This window comes from Chiloscyllium plagiosum, unplaced genomic scaffold, assembly GCF_037043375.1.
Source record: "Chiloscyllium plagiosum isolate Xiang-an unplaced genomic scaffold, Cpla_swu_hap1 HiC_scaffold_21, whole genome shotgun sequence".
NCBI lineage: Eukaryota > Metazoa > Chordata > Chondrichthyes > Orectolobiformes > Hemiscylliidae > Chiloscyllium > Chiloscyllium plagiosum.
The window spans coordinates 97,419,925-97,436,274 of record NW_028270159.1 but is presented as its reverse complement, the minus strand read 5'-3'; the positions used below and the strand labels follow the sequence as shown (position 1 = coordinate 97,436,274).

The following is a 16,350-nucleotide window of genomic DNA, read 5'->3' as shown; positions in this document are numbered from 1 at the left end:
TTTTAAATGTTGGAACTATACCAGCCTCCACACTTTCTCTGGCAGCTTATTCCATACACGTATCACGTTCAGCTTGAAACTTTGCCCCTAATATCCCTTTTCAATCTTTTCCCTCACGCCTGTGCTTTCTAGTTTTGGACTCACTTAAACAGGAATAAGACCCGAGCTGTTTACCTTATCCATGCCCCTCACGATTTTATCAACCTCTATGGTCACCCCTCAGCATCCGATTCTCCAGTGAAAACAGCCTCAGCCTATTCAGCCTCTCCCTATAGCTCAATCCCTCAACCCTGGAAACATCTTTGCACATCTTTTCTGAATCCTTTCAAGTTTCACAATATCATTCCGATAGTGGGGAGACCAGGACTGAAAGCAGAATTCCAGAAGTGACTGAATCAATGTCCTGTACAGCCGCAAAATGACATCACAACTCCTGTACTCAATGCACTCACCGATAAAGGCAAGAATACGAAACACCTTCTTCACTACCCTGCCTATGATTCCACTTTCAAGGAACTATGAACCTGCACTCCAAGATCTCTTAGTTCAGCAACACTGCCCAGGACCTTCCCATTAAGTGTAGAAGTCCGGCCCTGATTTGCTTTTCCAAAATGCAGAACCTCACATTTATCAAAATTAAACTTCATTTGCCACTCCTCAGCCCATTTGATCGGAGTCTCATTGTACTCTGAGGTAACTTTACTGTCCACTGCACCTCATATTTTGGTGTCTACTGTAAACCTACTAACCATAGCTCCTATATTCACATGGAAATCATTGATATAAATGACAAAAAGCAATGGACCCAGCACCCAGCCTGACAGCATTTTGCTCACCACAGGCTTCCAGTCCTAAAAGCACCCTCCACCAAGACACTGACTGCTCAGCAAGGTTAGAGCTCATGGAATACAGGGAGAACTAGCCAATTGGGATCCAGAACTCGCTCAAAGGCAGAAGACAGAGGGTGGTGGTGGAAGGTTGTTTTTCAGACTGGAGGCCTGTGACCAGTGGAGTGCCACAAGGGTCGGTGCTGGATCCACTACTTTTCGTCATTTATATGAATGACTTGGATGTGAACATAGCAGGCATAGTTAGTGAGATGACACCAAAGTTGGAGGTGTAGTGGACAGTGAAAACAATCACCTCAGAGTACAACGGGATCTTGATCAGATGAGTGAATGAGCTGAGGAGTGGCATTTGGGGAAATCAAATCTTAGCAGGACTTATACACTTAATGGTAAGGTCCTGAGGAGTGTTACTGAACAAAGAGACCTTGGAGTGCGGGTTCATCGCTCCTTGAAAGTGTAGCCACAGGTAGATAGGATAGTGAAGGCGGCATATGGTTAGAACATTAAGTACAGGAGTTGGGAGGTCATGTTGTGGCTGTACAGGGCATTGGTGAGGCCACTATTGGAATATTGCGTACAAATCTGGTCTCCTTCCTATCGGAAGGATGTTGTGAAACTTGAAAGGGTTCAGAAAAGATTTACAAGAAAGTTACCAGGATTGGAGGATTTGAGCATAGCTGGGGGTTGAATAGATTTTGAATAGACTGGGGCTATTTTCCCTGGAGCGTCGGAAGCTGAGAGGTGAGTTTATAGAGGTATATAAAATCATGAGGGGCATGGATAGGATAAATAGACAAAGTCTCTTCCCTGGGGTGGTGGATCCCAGCACTAGAGGGCATAGGTTTAGGGTGAGAGGGGAAAGACTTTAAAGAGACTTGTGGGGCAACGTTTTCACAGAGGGTGGTACGTGTATGGAATGAGCTGCCAGAGGAAGTGGTGGAGGTTGGACGAATGCAACATTTATAAGGCATCTTATTGGGTATATGAATAGGAAGGATATGGGCCGGGTGCAGGCAGGTGGGTCTACATTGCGTTGGGATATCTGGTCAGCATGTACTGGTTGGACCGAAGGGTCTCTGCTTCTGTGTTGTACATCTATGACTCTTTGATCTTCCAAACAATTTTGTATCCAAATAGCTAGTTCCGCCTATATTCTATGGTGTTGAACTTGCTAACCAGCCTGTTATGTGGAACTTTGTGTCTTTCTCAAGTCCAAGTTAATGACTTCCATGCACAAAGCCATGCTGACTATCCCTAATCTTTTCTTGCCTTTCCAATGACATGTAAATCCTGTCCCTGAGAATCCCTTCCAACAACTTGCCTGCCACTGACTTCAGGCTCACCGGTCTATAGTTCCCTGGCTTTTCCTTACTACCTTTCTCAAATAATGATTTGGAGATGCCAGTGTTGGACTGGGGTGTACAAAGTTAGAAATCACACAACACCAGGTTATAGTCCAAACGGTTTAAATGGAAGCACACTTCCAAATAAACCTGTTTGACTATAACCTGGTGTGTGATTTTTAACTTTCTCAAATAATGGCACCCATCTTCCAGCACCTTGTCTGTGGCAATTGATGATACAAATATCTCAGCAAGGGGCCCAGCAATCACTTCCCTGGCTTCCCACAAAGTTCTGGGATACGCCTGCTCAGATTCCTGGGATATATCCACCTTTCTGCTTTTTAAGACATCCAGTAGCTCCTCCACTATAATATGAACAATTGCCAAATTATCACTATTTATTTCTCCAAACTCTCTAGCTTCCATATCATTTTTCAGTAAAAACTGATGTGAAATACTTACAGAATCTCTCCCACCGCCTGCGGTTCCATAGACAGCCTTACTGATTTTTGAGGGTTGCTATTCTCTGCCTGGTTACTCTTTTGTCCAGCCATCCCTTTCCCTGGAAATAACCTCCCGCAAACAAATTTTGCAAGTTCTTACTTACCTTGTGCCATCGAAATTGTCCAATTTAGAAGGCTACCTATTAGATCTGGTCTATTATTTTCTGTAACTATTTTAAAGCTAGTAGAATTATCAGAGAATCCAGACAGCGTGGAAGCGGGCCATTCAGCCCATCACATCCACACTGAACATCAGAGCCTTCTACCCTACCCCTATAACGTTGCAATTCCAATGAGCAATCCACCTGGCCAGCACATCCCTGAACACTATGGGCAATTCAGCCTGGATAACCCACCCATCCTACACATCTGTGGGAGGAAACCAGAGCAACCAGACGAAACCCAAGCAGACAACCACAACAAGGTGATCATCCCTTTCTTATTTCCCAATTCTATCCAAGTAACTTCACTGGAAATACTCCCAATATCCTCCCTGAGCACAACTATAAAGGTATCCCTAATCCAAAACGCCATTCTGCCTCCTCTCGTCCCCCTTTCTATCCTTCCCATTGCACCCTAGAACATTAAGCTGCCAGTCCTATCCATCACTGAGCCACGTTTCTGTAATATCCATGATATCCCAGTCCCATGTTCAAAACCATATCCTCAGCTCATCTGCCTTCCCTGACGGGCCTCTTGCACTGAAATAAATGCAGTGAAACTGCTCTGTCCCACCTCGTTCTGTGCCTTGCCCTTGCCTGCCTTGACTGTCTAACTTCTCAACTGTATCAGCCTCAGACATACCTCTTCTCTCACTATCTCTTTAGGTTTACCCCCCACTCCCTCACTGGTTTAATGCCTCCTGAGTAGCACTAGCAAATCTCCCTTCCTGGGTATTAGACACCTTCGAATTCAGGTACAATCCATCCTTCTTATGCACGTCAATTCTACCCCAGCAGAGATTCCAATGATCCAAACATGGCAATCCTTCTCCCCTGCACCAGATCCTTACCCACACATTCATCTGCTCTATCCTGCTGTTCCTACTCTCACTAGCATGCGGCACAAAGAGTAATCCAGATATTACTACCCACGAAGACCTACTTTTTATCCTCCAGGATAATTTGCTATATTCTCTCGTCAGAACCTCATCCTTTCCTCTTCCGATGTCATTGGTACTAATGTATAATGAGCTCCCACTGATCATACTCCCTTTTGAGAATACTCTGCTCCCTCTCCGAGACATCCTTGTCCCTGGCACCAGGGAGGTACCACCCATTCTGATGTCTCACTGTCAGCTGCAGAAACGGCAGTCTGTGCCCTATACCAGAAAATCTCCTATCACCATCGATCACCAGGAACCTCATATACCTCACATTACATTGGAGCCAGTCTCTGTACCAGTACCTTGCTTGTCAGTGCGATATGCCCCTGAGAGGGTGACCTCCGACGCTTTCCGAAACAGTGTACTTGTTTGAGATCAATCAGCCGGGCCCCATTGAGAGGTAAGTGGTGGGATCCTCTCTCTCTCTGCCCTGTGATGAGCTTCATCATTCACAGTGAATGGGGCAGTATCACAGAGCACAGGGGCTGGGGGCTATTCAGCCCATTGGGACTGTACTCTCTCCCTCTGGAGATGCTGCAAATCTGTCCCAACTCCCCTCTCACTTGCCCAAAGCCCACTAAGTCCTTCCTTAAAAAGTAAAATTATAAATCTGTTTGCGAACACCTGCTGAATCTGTGTCCAGCTGCCGTTCAGCCTATTCCAGGTGCGCAGAACTTACTGAGTGAAATAATGTTCCCATTTTCACTCTGCATTATTTGCCAGTTACCTGAAAGTAGTTACGAAAAATTGTGATCGTGCTAACAATTCCTCTCTCTCTGCAAATTAATTGTTTGGAAACAAATCTGCACCTGGTCCAAATCACTGCTTAACCGTCTCAGCTCCAAGGACAATTATCTGTGCTTCTGCTCGCTCTCCACAAAAGAGGAACACATCTTAATTTATTAGTGTCATAGAGATGGACAGCACAGAAACAGACCTTCGGTCCAATTCGTTCATGCCGACTCGGAATCCTAAACTACTGGAGTCCCATTTGCCAGCTATTGGGCCCTATCCCTCAAAACCCATCCCATTCACGGATGCCTTTCAAATGTTGTAATGGTATCAGTCTCCACTACTTCATCTGGCAGCTCATTCCACACACACACACCACACCACTTGCCCCTTAGATCCCTTTTAAATCTTTGCCCTCTCAACTTAAGCCCATGTGCTCTTGTTTTGGGCCCACCTCACCTGGGGGGGAAAGACCCCGGCTGTTCACCGTATCCATGCCCCTCATGATTTATAAATCTCCATAAAGTCACCTCTGTCTTTGACTCTTCAAGGAAAATAGCCCCAGTCTCTCCCTGTAGCCCAAATCCTTCAACCCTGGCAATGTTTTTGCAAATCTTGTCTGACTCCTTTCAAATTTCATAACATCCTTCCCAGAACAGGGATATTCGAACTGAAAGCAGAATTCCTGAAATGGCTTAATCAATGTCCTGTGAAGCCACAATATGACGTCCCAGCTTCCGTATTCAATGCATTGACTAATAAATATAAGCATACCATACACCACCTTCACTTGTCTGCCTACCTGCGACTCTACTTTCAAGGAACAATGAACCTGAACTCCAAGGTCTCTTTGTTCAGCAACACTCCCCAGGACTTTACCATTAAGTGCATAAGTCCTGTCCTGATTTGCCTTTCCAAAATACAACAGCTCACATTTATCTAAATTGAACTCAGTCTACCATTTTTCGTTCCAATGGCCCATCTGATCAAGATCCTGTTGTATTCTGAACTAACTTTCTACACTGCCCACTACCCATCCAATTTTGGTGCCTTCTGACCATATCTCATATATTCACATCCAAGTCATTTATTGAAGGCCCCAATATCCATTGCTGCAGCACACTGCTGCTCACAGGCCTCCAGTCCACAAAACAACCCTACATCACCACTCTCTGTCTCCTACCTTCAAGCCAGTTTTGTATCCATATGGCTCGTTCTCCCAGCATTCCATGTTATCTAACCTTGCTAACCAGTCTGCTTTGTGGAACCCTGTTCAATTCCCATGGAGACAACGTTCACAGGCTGCCATCATCAATCATCTTTGTCACTTCTTCAAGAAAAAAAATACTCAAGTTAGTGAGACACGATTTTGCACAAACAAAGCCACTTTAACTCTTCCTAAACATTTCCAAATACACGTATATCCTGTCCCTCAGAATCCCTTCCAACAACCTTGCCTGCCACTGACTTCAGGCTCACTGTTCTCTTGTTCCATGGCCTTTCCTTACCACCTTTTTAAAAATAATGGCACCTCACCTGTCGCTATCAATGATACAAATATCTCAGGAGAGGCCCAACAATCTTAAAGGAGGACAGAGGGGGTTAGGGAGGATATTCCAGAGGTTTGTGTCCTTGGCAGCTCCAATTGTGGAGTGATGTAGGTGGGGGATAGCTGTCAACGGAGACAATTAGTGGTTAATCGTGGGTAGTGTGTAATGGCAGGCAATGTGATAACAATGTGTGTGAGTTAAGGGTTGGAGGGGTGGGGTTCAAGGGCAGTGGTGTCGGAAGTGGAGGAGATACACTGGAGGGCATTGGGGTTGACCACATGAGAGGGGAAATTGCAGTCCTTGAAATATGGTCCATTTGGTATGTTCTGGAGTGTTCTGCCAGCTTGCATCAAGCTTCACTGGAACACTGCACCTAAGCATGAGACAGATGTTGGCCAGGGAACACGCTCATGTGTTAAAGTGGCAGGCAACCTGGAGCTCAGGGACTTTTTTGGCCTGAGAGGGAGCACAGATTGATCCAAATTGCACTTCATTTCTTTGTAGGAACTGTCAGATTTAGTTCCAATCACCCAATTCATAATGTTAACATGTAAACTCCTTATGGACTCAAATCCTAGCAGCTTTTCAGGTGGAATGTTCCAGATTCTGATAACTCTGTTCATTGAGAAAAAGATGCCTTAAGATCCCTTTTAAATCTTTTCCCTCTCATCTTAAGCCTGTGTCCTCTAGTTCTGAACCCACAGAACCTGGGAAAAAGTCCCTGACTGCTCACCTTATCCAGATCCATCATGATTTTATAAACATTTATAAGGTCACCTCTCAGTCTCTAACTCTCCAGGAAAATAGTCCCAGCCTATTCAGCATTTCCCAATAGCTCAACCCGTCCAACCCTGGCAAAGTCCTTGCAAACCTTTTCTGAAACCTTTGAAGTTTCACAACATCATTCCGAGAACAGGGAGATTGGAACTGAAAACAGAATCGCAGAAGAGCATTAATCAATGTCCTATACAACCACAATATGACGTCACAACAGCTGCATTCAATGCATTGACCAATAACGGGGAGTGTACCAAACACTGCATTCACTACCCCGCCTACCTGTGACTCGACTTTCAAGGAACTATGAACCTGGACTCCAAGGTCTCTTTATTCAGCAATGCTCCCCAGACTTTACCATTAAGTGCACAAGTCCTGCCCTGATTTGCCTTTCCGAAATCCAACAGCTCACATTTATCTAAATTGAACTCTGTCTGCCATTCCTTGCTCCATTGGCCCATCTGGTCAAGATCCTGTTGAATTCTGAACTAACCTTCTTCACTGTCCACTACACCTCCAATTTTGGTGCCATCTGTAAACCTACTGACCATACCTTGCACATTCACATCCAAGTCAATTATTTAAGGACCCAATATCGATCCTTGTAACACATTGCTGCCCACAGGCCTCCAGTCCGCAAAGCAACCCTCCATCATTCTCTGTCTCCTACCTTCAAGGCAGTTTTGTAATGGCATGCTCTCCCTGCATTCCATGTTATCTAACCCTGCTAACCAGTCTGCTTTGTGGAACCTTGTTGAATGTCCATATAAACAACATTCACCGCCTGGATTAATCAATTTTCTTTGTCACTTCAAAACATTCAGTCACGTTAGTGAGACACAATTGGGCATGTACAAAGCCACATTGACTCTCCCTGATCATTCATTCCTTACCTTTCCTAATAGATGGATATCCTGTCCCTCAGAATCCCTTCCAACAACTTGCCTGCCACTGACTTCAGGCTCACTGTTCTCTTGTTCCATGGCCTCTCCTTACCATCTTTTTAAAATAATGGCACCTCACCTGTCGCTATCAACGATACAATTACCTGGGGAGAGGCCCAACAATCACTTCTCAATTTCCAGAAAGTTCTGGGATACACCTGATCAGGTCCCAGGACTTTATCAACCTTGATGCCATTTAAGACATCCAGTACCACCTCCTCTGTAACATGGACACTTTTCAAGTTATCTCTGTTTATTTCTCCAAACTCTCGAGTTTCCATATCCTTCTCCAGTAAAAAATGACATGAAATATTTGCATACCTTTCCCACTCCCTGTGGTTCCATAGACAGCCTTGTTGATCTTTAAGGGGTCCTATTCTCTGGTCCAGTTAATCTTTTGTCTGTGATATATTTGTTTAATGTCTTTGGATTCTACTTAAACCAGTGCCTGAAGCTATTTCATGTCTTTTTTTTGCTCTCCTGATTTCCCTCAAGTATAAAAGCGTGATCCTGTACTCCCAATTCCTCTGCTTCTGCCATATCTGCTCCCAGGAGGAGCAATTCCACCCCAGGACATCCCAGAAATGCCTCCTACTTCAAGGACCACAATTTCCCTCTCACTTGATCAACAATGCCCTCCAATGCGTACCCTCCACTTCCTGCACCTTTATCCCACCTCTTCAACCACAAAAGATTATAACCCTGCAATCTTCACCTTCCACCCCACTAATCTCCAGATACAGTGCATTAACCGCTGTTATTTATGCTACCTAAAGTTGGATCCCACCACCACAGACATATCTCCCTCTTCACCCCTATCTGCGTTCCACAGAGACCATTCCCTCGGCAACACCCTTGTTAGGTCCACTCCCTACCACCAACCCATGCTCCACACCCTTGACCCTCCCTTGCCGCCACGGGAGATATAAAACATGCGGTCACACCTCCCTCTGACCTCTGTCCAAGACCTGAAAAGGATCTTTTCACATCAGGCAGAGATTTCTCTGCACATCCCAAAACCTCATCTACTGCATCTGGACACTATGGGAAATTTAACATGGTTCATCCAACTAACCTACACATCTTTGGACTGTGGGAGCAAACTGGAACACCCGAAGGAAACCCTCACAGACACTGGGGAGAACGTGCCAACTCCAACACAGAGTCGCCCGAGGCTGGAATCAAACCCAGGTCCCTGGTGCTAAGGAAGCAGCGCTAACCACTAAGCCACAAGATCTTTGGTGCTGATGTGCTGCCCCACTGATAACTCAGTCACTCACCCTGCCTCATTTTCGAAGTGGCAGTGATGAGGGAGTGAAATTATCGCTAGACAGTTAATCCCGAGAACCAGATAACGTTCTGGGGACATGGGTTTGAATCCCATCACGGCAGATTTTGGAACGTGAATTCAATAAATATCTGGAAAAATTAATTTTGTGACGACAATGAATCCATTGTCAATTGTTGGGAAATCCCATCTGGTTCACTCATGACCTTTAGGGAAGGAAAATGCCATCCTTACCTGGTCTGGTCTGCATGTGACTCCAGACCTATAGCAACGTGGTTGATTCTTAACTGCCCTCTGGTTAAACGAAGCAATAAATGCTGGCCGAGCCAGTGACAGCCTCATCCTGTGAATGAATAAAGAAAACAGGTCAAGTTTTGTTCCTTCTCTAGTAGGTACATCCTACAAACTGAATCTGAAACGTTCTCGTACACACTGAACAAATACCTTTTCATCCAAGCCCTTAACACTACCAACATGGCCTCGGAGTGCTGTAAAGTTAAAACCCCTTATCATTGCATCCATATTATTCTTACAGATAACTGAGGTCTCCTGGTAAAATTGTGTCTCAATTCCCCGCTGACTATTGGGAGAGAGTCTATAATACAATCCCAGTAAGACGGTCATCCCTTCCTTATTTCTCAGTACCACCCAAGTAACTTGCCTGGATGTACTCTCAGGAATATCCTCCCGAAGCCCAGCTGTAATGTTATCCCTAATCAAAGATGCCACTCCCCCTGTACTGTTGCCCCCTTTCTATCGCATCTACACCCTGGAATATTAAGCTGCTAGTCCTATCCATCCCTGAGTGATGCCTCTGTAATTGCTATAATATCCCAGTGCCATGTTCAAAACCATACCCTGAGCCCACCTGCCTGACCTGTCAGGCCTCTTGTACTGAAATGAATTCAGTGTAATTGGTCCGTCCCGCTTTGTTCTGTGGCTTGCTCTTGCCTGCCTTGACAGTCTAATCTGAACAGTACCAGCCTCGGACATACCTCTTTTCTCACTATCTCTTTAGGTTTACCCCAACTCCCTCCCGAGTGGAACTAGCAAATCTCCCTGCTCATCAGGACCCCATACTTTCCCCTTCCTATGCCATTGGTACCAATGTACAATGTCCTCCCACTGGCTATTCTCCCCTTTGAGAATATTCTGCACCCTCTCCAAGGCATCACTGACCCTAGCATCTGGGAGGCACCACCCCATTCTGATGTCTCACTGTCAGCTGCAGAAATGGCAGACTGTGCCCCTGACTAGAGTGTCCCCTATCACCATCGTTTGCGTGGAACTGGGTATACCTTACATTATGTTAGAGCCAGTCTCAGTTGCAGTAACTTGGCTGTCAGTGCTATATTCCCCAGAAAATCTATTACCCCCTACATTTTCCAAAACAGTACACTTGTTTGAGCTGGGGATAACCACTCAGGGGATATTCCTGCAGTACTTGCCTACCCCTCCTAGCTTTCCTGGAGGTAACCCACCTACCTGACTGTATCTGCAGTATCCTGCAATCCTGAGACTGCCACCTCTCACACCCCTGACCCCTGTCAATTCCTCACTGCCTTTAATCACTCCTTCACCAATCCATGTGATTTGATAGGATTTGCAAAGACACTTCCTGCAGACACAATCATCAGGATCATTGAAACTCTCTCTAGACTCCAACATCCGACAGGAACAGCACACCACTCTACAACAGGCCATCTCTCCGCCTTAACAATCTACAGACCAAGACAAAGGCACAGTCTTACTGCTCGAAAAATACTGCCTGAGAATAACTTAATGCTTACGCTTTATATTTTAAACATTTTAACAACAGACCGAAAGACATGAAAAAGAAACCCTCACCTTTCTCACTATTAATATAATAAAACCGTCTAAAATTGATGTTTCAAGAGACTGAAACCCACTGAGCTGATCCCGGCTGTGAGCAGCTCACAGAGCGAGGTCTCTCTGAAGGCAGCTGTGAAATGTCACTGTTTGTTTCTCTTTTCTCCAAGCTGCATTTCCAGAGAGGTTCATACCTTCACAAGAAGTCAGCTGGGAGAGGTCACTGCTCGGTTTTATTCACTGGAGGTTGTCTTTGCTGCCCAGACCAGTACTTATTGACCACCTTTAAGTGTCTTGGAGAAATGGTGGTGAACGGCCTCCGTGAAATGTTGCAGTCCATGTACACCACAGTGATGTTTGGACAACAATCCCCCACTAGACCCACATCCCTCCCTGTCTCTGTAATCCCTCTCCAGCTTCAGAAATTGCGTGTGTGTAATTTTACCTCAAATTGTACACGTAGAATGATGGAGCTTTTTTTAAAAAATACATTGCTAAAAAGGGAGGCAATGGCCAGATGATATTCTTGCTAGACGAGTAATATGAGCAATCTTCCGAGGGATAGGGTTAGATGGTAGCATCATGGCTGATGGTGGCATCTGATATCAGTAAATTCTCTAATGAAAAGGCTCATGATGACCATGAAACTATTGTCGACTGTTAGGAAAAAACCCATCTGGTTCATTAATGCCCTTTAGGGAAGCAAACTGTCATCCTCACCCGGTCTGGCCAACATGTGACTCCAGACCCACAGCAATGTGGTTAGATCCCAACTGCCCTCAGGGTAAACATCCACATCTGAGTGAATAAACAAAAAGAGATTTATATTTAAATCGCAGAGGAAAGCTTTTTTAAAAACAAAATTGTGTTTTCAAACTTTAAAAAAAATCACCTTGGTCAGATGGCACTATAGACGCTGCAATAATCAGGGAGAATATAAGGAACAAATATACAGAGAGATCTCCGGTATACAGTCACAACAATAAGGTTATAGTAGTAGGTGATTACGATAGTGTGAAAGGTTTGGTTGGTAAAGAATGTGTTAAATGAGTTCAAGAAATGTTCTTTATCAATATTTAAATGTTCCTATCAGGAAGCAAGCAACACCTGACCTTTTCTTGTCTGATCAGACAGGGCAAGTGACGGAAGTGATAGGACGGGAACAGTTTGGGTGAGAGGTAATTGTGGGCACCATGGAGAAATATTTGTATAATCGATAACTACAGGTGAGCTGCCTGATGACTGGAGAGTGGTTAATGTTGTACCTTTGTTAAAGAAGGGATATAAGGAGCAGCCTAGGAACTGTAGACCTCAGTGGTGGGTAAGCCGTAGGAGGCGATTCAGAAGGATAGGATTTGCATGTATTTGGAGAGTTAAGGAATGATTAGGGACACTCACCATGGTTACTTAACAGGGTGTCTCACAGACCTGATTGAGATTTTTAAGGTAGTCACCAAGAAGATCGATGAGGGCAGAGCGGCAGACATTGTTTATTTGGACTTTAGTAAAGCCTTTAAAAAGGTTGTGCAGGGGTAGACGAAGTTGTAAAGTTCGATCCCATGGGATTCAGCAAGAGCTTGCCAACTGGATACAAAATTAGCTTAACAATAGGAGCCAGTAATAGTGGAGGGTTGTTTTTCACACTGGAGGCCCATGACCAGCAGTGTTCTCCAGGAATCGGTGCTGGGTCCATTTTGTTTGTCATGTGTGTAGATGGTTTGAATTAGAATATACAAAGCATGGTTTGTTTGTGGGTGACATCAAAAACTGTTAAGGTCGACAGTAACAAAAGGTTATCCATGAATACAGAGGGATCCTGATCAATTGGGTGAATGGGCTGAAATGTGGCAGATGGAATTTAATTTGAATAAATGTAAGATATTATATTTAATAAAACAAACATCTCCTTTAGCCTCATTAATTAATTACACTAATTAAAAGTAAGGCCTTGAATAGTGATGTGGAACAAAGAGACCGAGGGGTTCAGGTCTTTGCAGTTTGTGTCACATGTAGACAGGGTGGTTAAGTGGGTGTTTAGCACGCTTACCTTCATTGCTCAGACCTTTAGGTATAGGAGTTGGGACACTGTCATGAGGTTATACATGATGTTGGTGAGGCCTCTTCACTGTGTTCAGTTCTGGTCCCCCTGTTAGAGGAAGGATGTTATTAAATTGGAGAAGGTTCAGAAGATGTTTCCCAGGATGTTGCCATGAATGCAGGGATTGTTTTAGAAGGAGAGGATGGATAGGCTGGGATGTCTGTCACTGGAGATTAGGAGGTTGAGGGGTGACCTTTTTTGAGGTTTATAAAAGCATGGAGTGTGTAGATAAGATGAATAGCTGCATGGGAGGGAGATTCAAGACACCGGTGCATACAGTTTGAGAAGAGATGACAAAGATTTTAAAAAGACATGAGTTTTTCTATTTTTGCACTTATGGGTTGAACTTCCAGAGGAAGTGGTAGCTGTGAATACAATTACAATACTTAAAAAGATATTTGGATAAGTACATAAATAGGAAATATTTGGAGGGATATAGGCCAAGCAGAGGCAGGTGTGATTAGTTTAGGTGGAATTATAGTCGACATGGATTGGTTAGACCACAGGGTCCGTTTCCATGATATATACCTTTCAAACTCTAACTCTCGGTGTCTTCGTGTTCACAACTCTCCCTATCACTGTCACCTCATGAAGCTTCACAACTCTTCCTTATCTCTGCTATCATAAGCATCTCTGTAACATCCTCCAATCACACAATCCTCCCTATCTCTGTAATCTCGATCCCCACAAATCTCTCTGCTAAGTGCCTTTCTGTAATTCCAGCCTTGAGGATAGCCCATTTTTAACTCAGATTCCTGCACCCTGAGCTCCAGAATTTCCTACTAAACCTCTCTGCTCATTTGCCTTCCCAAAACATTAACCAATCATCTATCATCTATTCTAATATCAAAAAGGTATTAGATGATCGCAGCGGGCATGTGTGCTTGATGACCAATATGGAGAAGATGGGGGCATTGTGTTCAACAGTTTAATATCAGAGACTCTGACCCCATTTTATTCCGTGTTTCTAGTGATTCCCTTTTTTTGAAGCAGACATGAGTGAGAAGCAGTGGAGAATGTAAATGATACACAGTCTGCATCGTGAGAGGATTCCACCACCACTGGCTGTTTACCCTCCAGCTCCACAATGTCCAATAACCTATCCATGCTATCACGGATCCTGGCACCAGGGAGGTAACATACTATCCTGGATTCATGTCTGTGGCCACAGAAGTGCCTGTCTGTACCCCTGACTATTGAATCCCCGTCACTCTCTTTCCTCCTGTTCTTTGCAGAATCCGAAGCTGGATACAGTATCTGTTTGATAACGGGATGATCACTGGGAACTCCTGCATTTCCTTCCTGAGCCTTTTACTTGATCTGATAGTCATCCATTCCCTTTCCTAACTCACTGAACGTGGTGTCCATAACATCCTCAGTATTGCAGATGAGCTACAGTGAGTCCACTCGCAGCTTCAGATCTGAAAAGCAGTTTCCCAGTAACTGCAGATGGGCACACTTCCTGCACATATTGTCGCCAGGGACACTGGAAGCATCCCTTATTTCCCACATTGTACAAGAGAAGAATACCGTGGATCTGAGGTCTCCTGTAACAATGTCTCTCTAGATTCAGCTAGTTCTCCCATCGCGAGAACTTAAATGAGCTAGCAACCTTTCTTCACTTCAAGCATGTCCATTATAATCTAAATCCCCGACCGTTACTTAAGCTGACATGTTATACTTTAAAATCTGTTACAAAATATTCAGCAGGTATCTCATAAAAATTGGCTATTCCCATTGGGGCCATGTGAATTTCTGAATGGCCTGAACTAAACCTGAGTTTCAGCTTCACCTTCTCCCTGTCTCATCTCATTGTTTTCACCCAACTCCAAAACACACTCACTGAGCCAAGCAGCATTCTCAGTACAGCCCTGTCATTTTCAGTTGTCAGAATCTGGAACATTCCACCTGAAAAGATGCTGGAATTTTAGTCCATAGGAATTTTAATGGGTAGTTTGCAGAGAACTGAAAATAAAGAATTTACAGGTTAACATTACGAAGTGGGTGATTGGGGACTAAATCTGACAGTTCCTGCAAAGAGATGAGGTGCAATTTGGATAAATCTGTGCTCCCTTTCAGGGCAATATCCCCTTCCTCAGCTGCAGGGCCCAGAACAGAGCACACACCCAAAGGGTGATCCAGCCACAAATTTGTCCATTTCTCTGATTTTTGCTTTACAAAAGTATTGAAGATTAGATTTAGATTACTTTACAGTGTGGAAACAGGCCCTTCTGCCCAACAAGTCCACACCGACCCGCCGAAGTGAAACCCACCCATACCCCTACATTTACCCCTTACCTAACACTACGGGCAATTTAGTATGGCCAATTCACCTGACACTACACATCTTTGGACTGTGGGAGGAAACCGGAGCACCCGGAGGGAACCCACGCAGACACGGGGAGAACGTGCAAACTCCACACAGTCAGTCGCCTGAGGCAGGAATTGAACCCAGGTCTCAGGCACTGTGAGGCAGCAGTGCTAACCACTGTGCCACCGTGCCGCCCACTAAATGATATTTTCTCACAGACAGAACAGAACAGAAAAACCTTTCTGTTTCCACAGTTAAATGCCAATTATATTCAGGTCCTGATGTCTCTGCCGACTGTAAAAACCTGTTTTTGAGATCCCAGTCTCAATTAATATCCCATAAAATGAATTCACACAACAAAACTCACAGTCAGTGCAGGATGAATAGTAAAGACAAATATTTATCTTGCATCTAACCTACACGTCTCTGAAAACTATGGGCAATTTAGCTCCCAGTGCAATGGCAAAGGAGATAGGGGTTAAAGAGTGAATAATAGGTGGGGACAGAGCCCAAAGGAACATTTGGAAAGAAAAAGGACTGGATAGCGATTTGGCTGGGAGAGTGCATAGCTGTTAATGGAGGGAACAGGAACTGGTGTCTGGCAGCATCTCAGTGGATGTGATGGAAATGGTGGCTGATGAACGTTCTGCCGCAAAAAGGACCCTGACATTCCAGTTGCCTGCCACTTCAACACACGAGCCTGTTCCCTGGGCAACATCCCTGTCTCATACTTACTGCAATGTTCCAGTGAAGCTTGATACAAACTGGCAGAACACTCCAGAACATACCAAATTGCTCCGTATTTCAATTACAGCAATTTCCCCTCCCATGTGGTCAACAATACCCTCCACCATATCTCCTCTACTTCCCACACCTCCGCCCTTGAACCCAACTCCTTCAACTGCAACAAGGATAGAATCCCCCAAGTCCTCACATTCCACCCAGGTACAACACATCGTCCTCCACCATTTCCACCACCTACAATCAGACCCCATCAGAGATATATTTCCCTCCCCAGTCC

At 44.6% G+C, this 16,350-nt stretch overlaps 1 long non-coding RNA gene across 1 annotated transcript in view; it reads right to left on the bottom strand.

Annotated features, from left to right (window-relative positions):
- The window catches only part of LOC148146509 (uncharacterized), a 44,457-nt gene that overhangs the window by 11,262 nt on the left and 16,845 nt on the right, over positions 1–16,350 (bottom strand). The window contains exon 5 of the long non-coding RNA XR_015760848.1: positions 9,325–9,433. This is a non-coding gene — a long non-coding RNA (uncharacterized LOC148146509). The remainder of the gene's footprint in view (positions 1–9,324; positions 9,434–16,350) is intronic.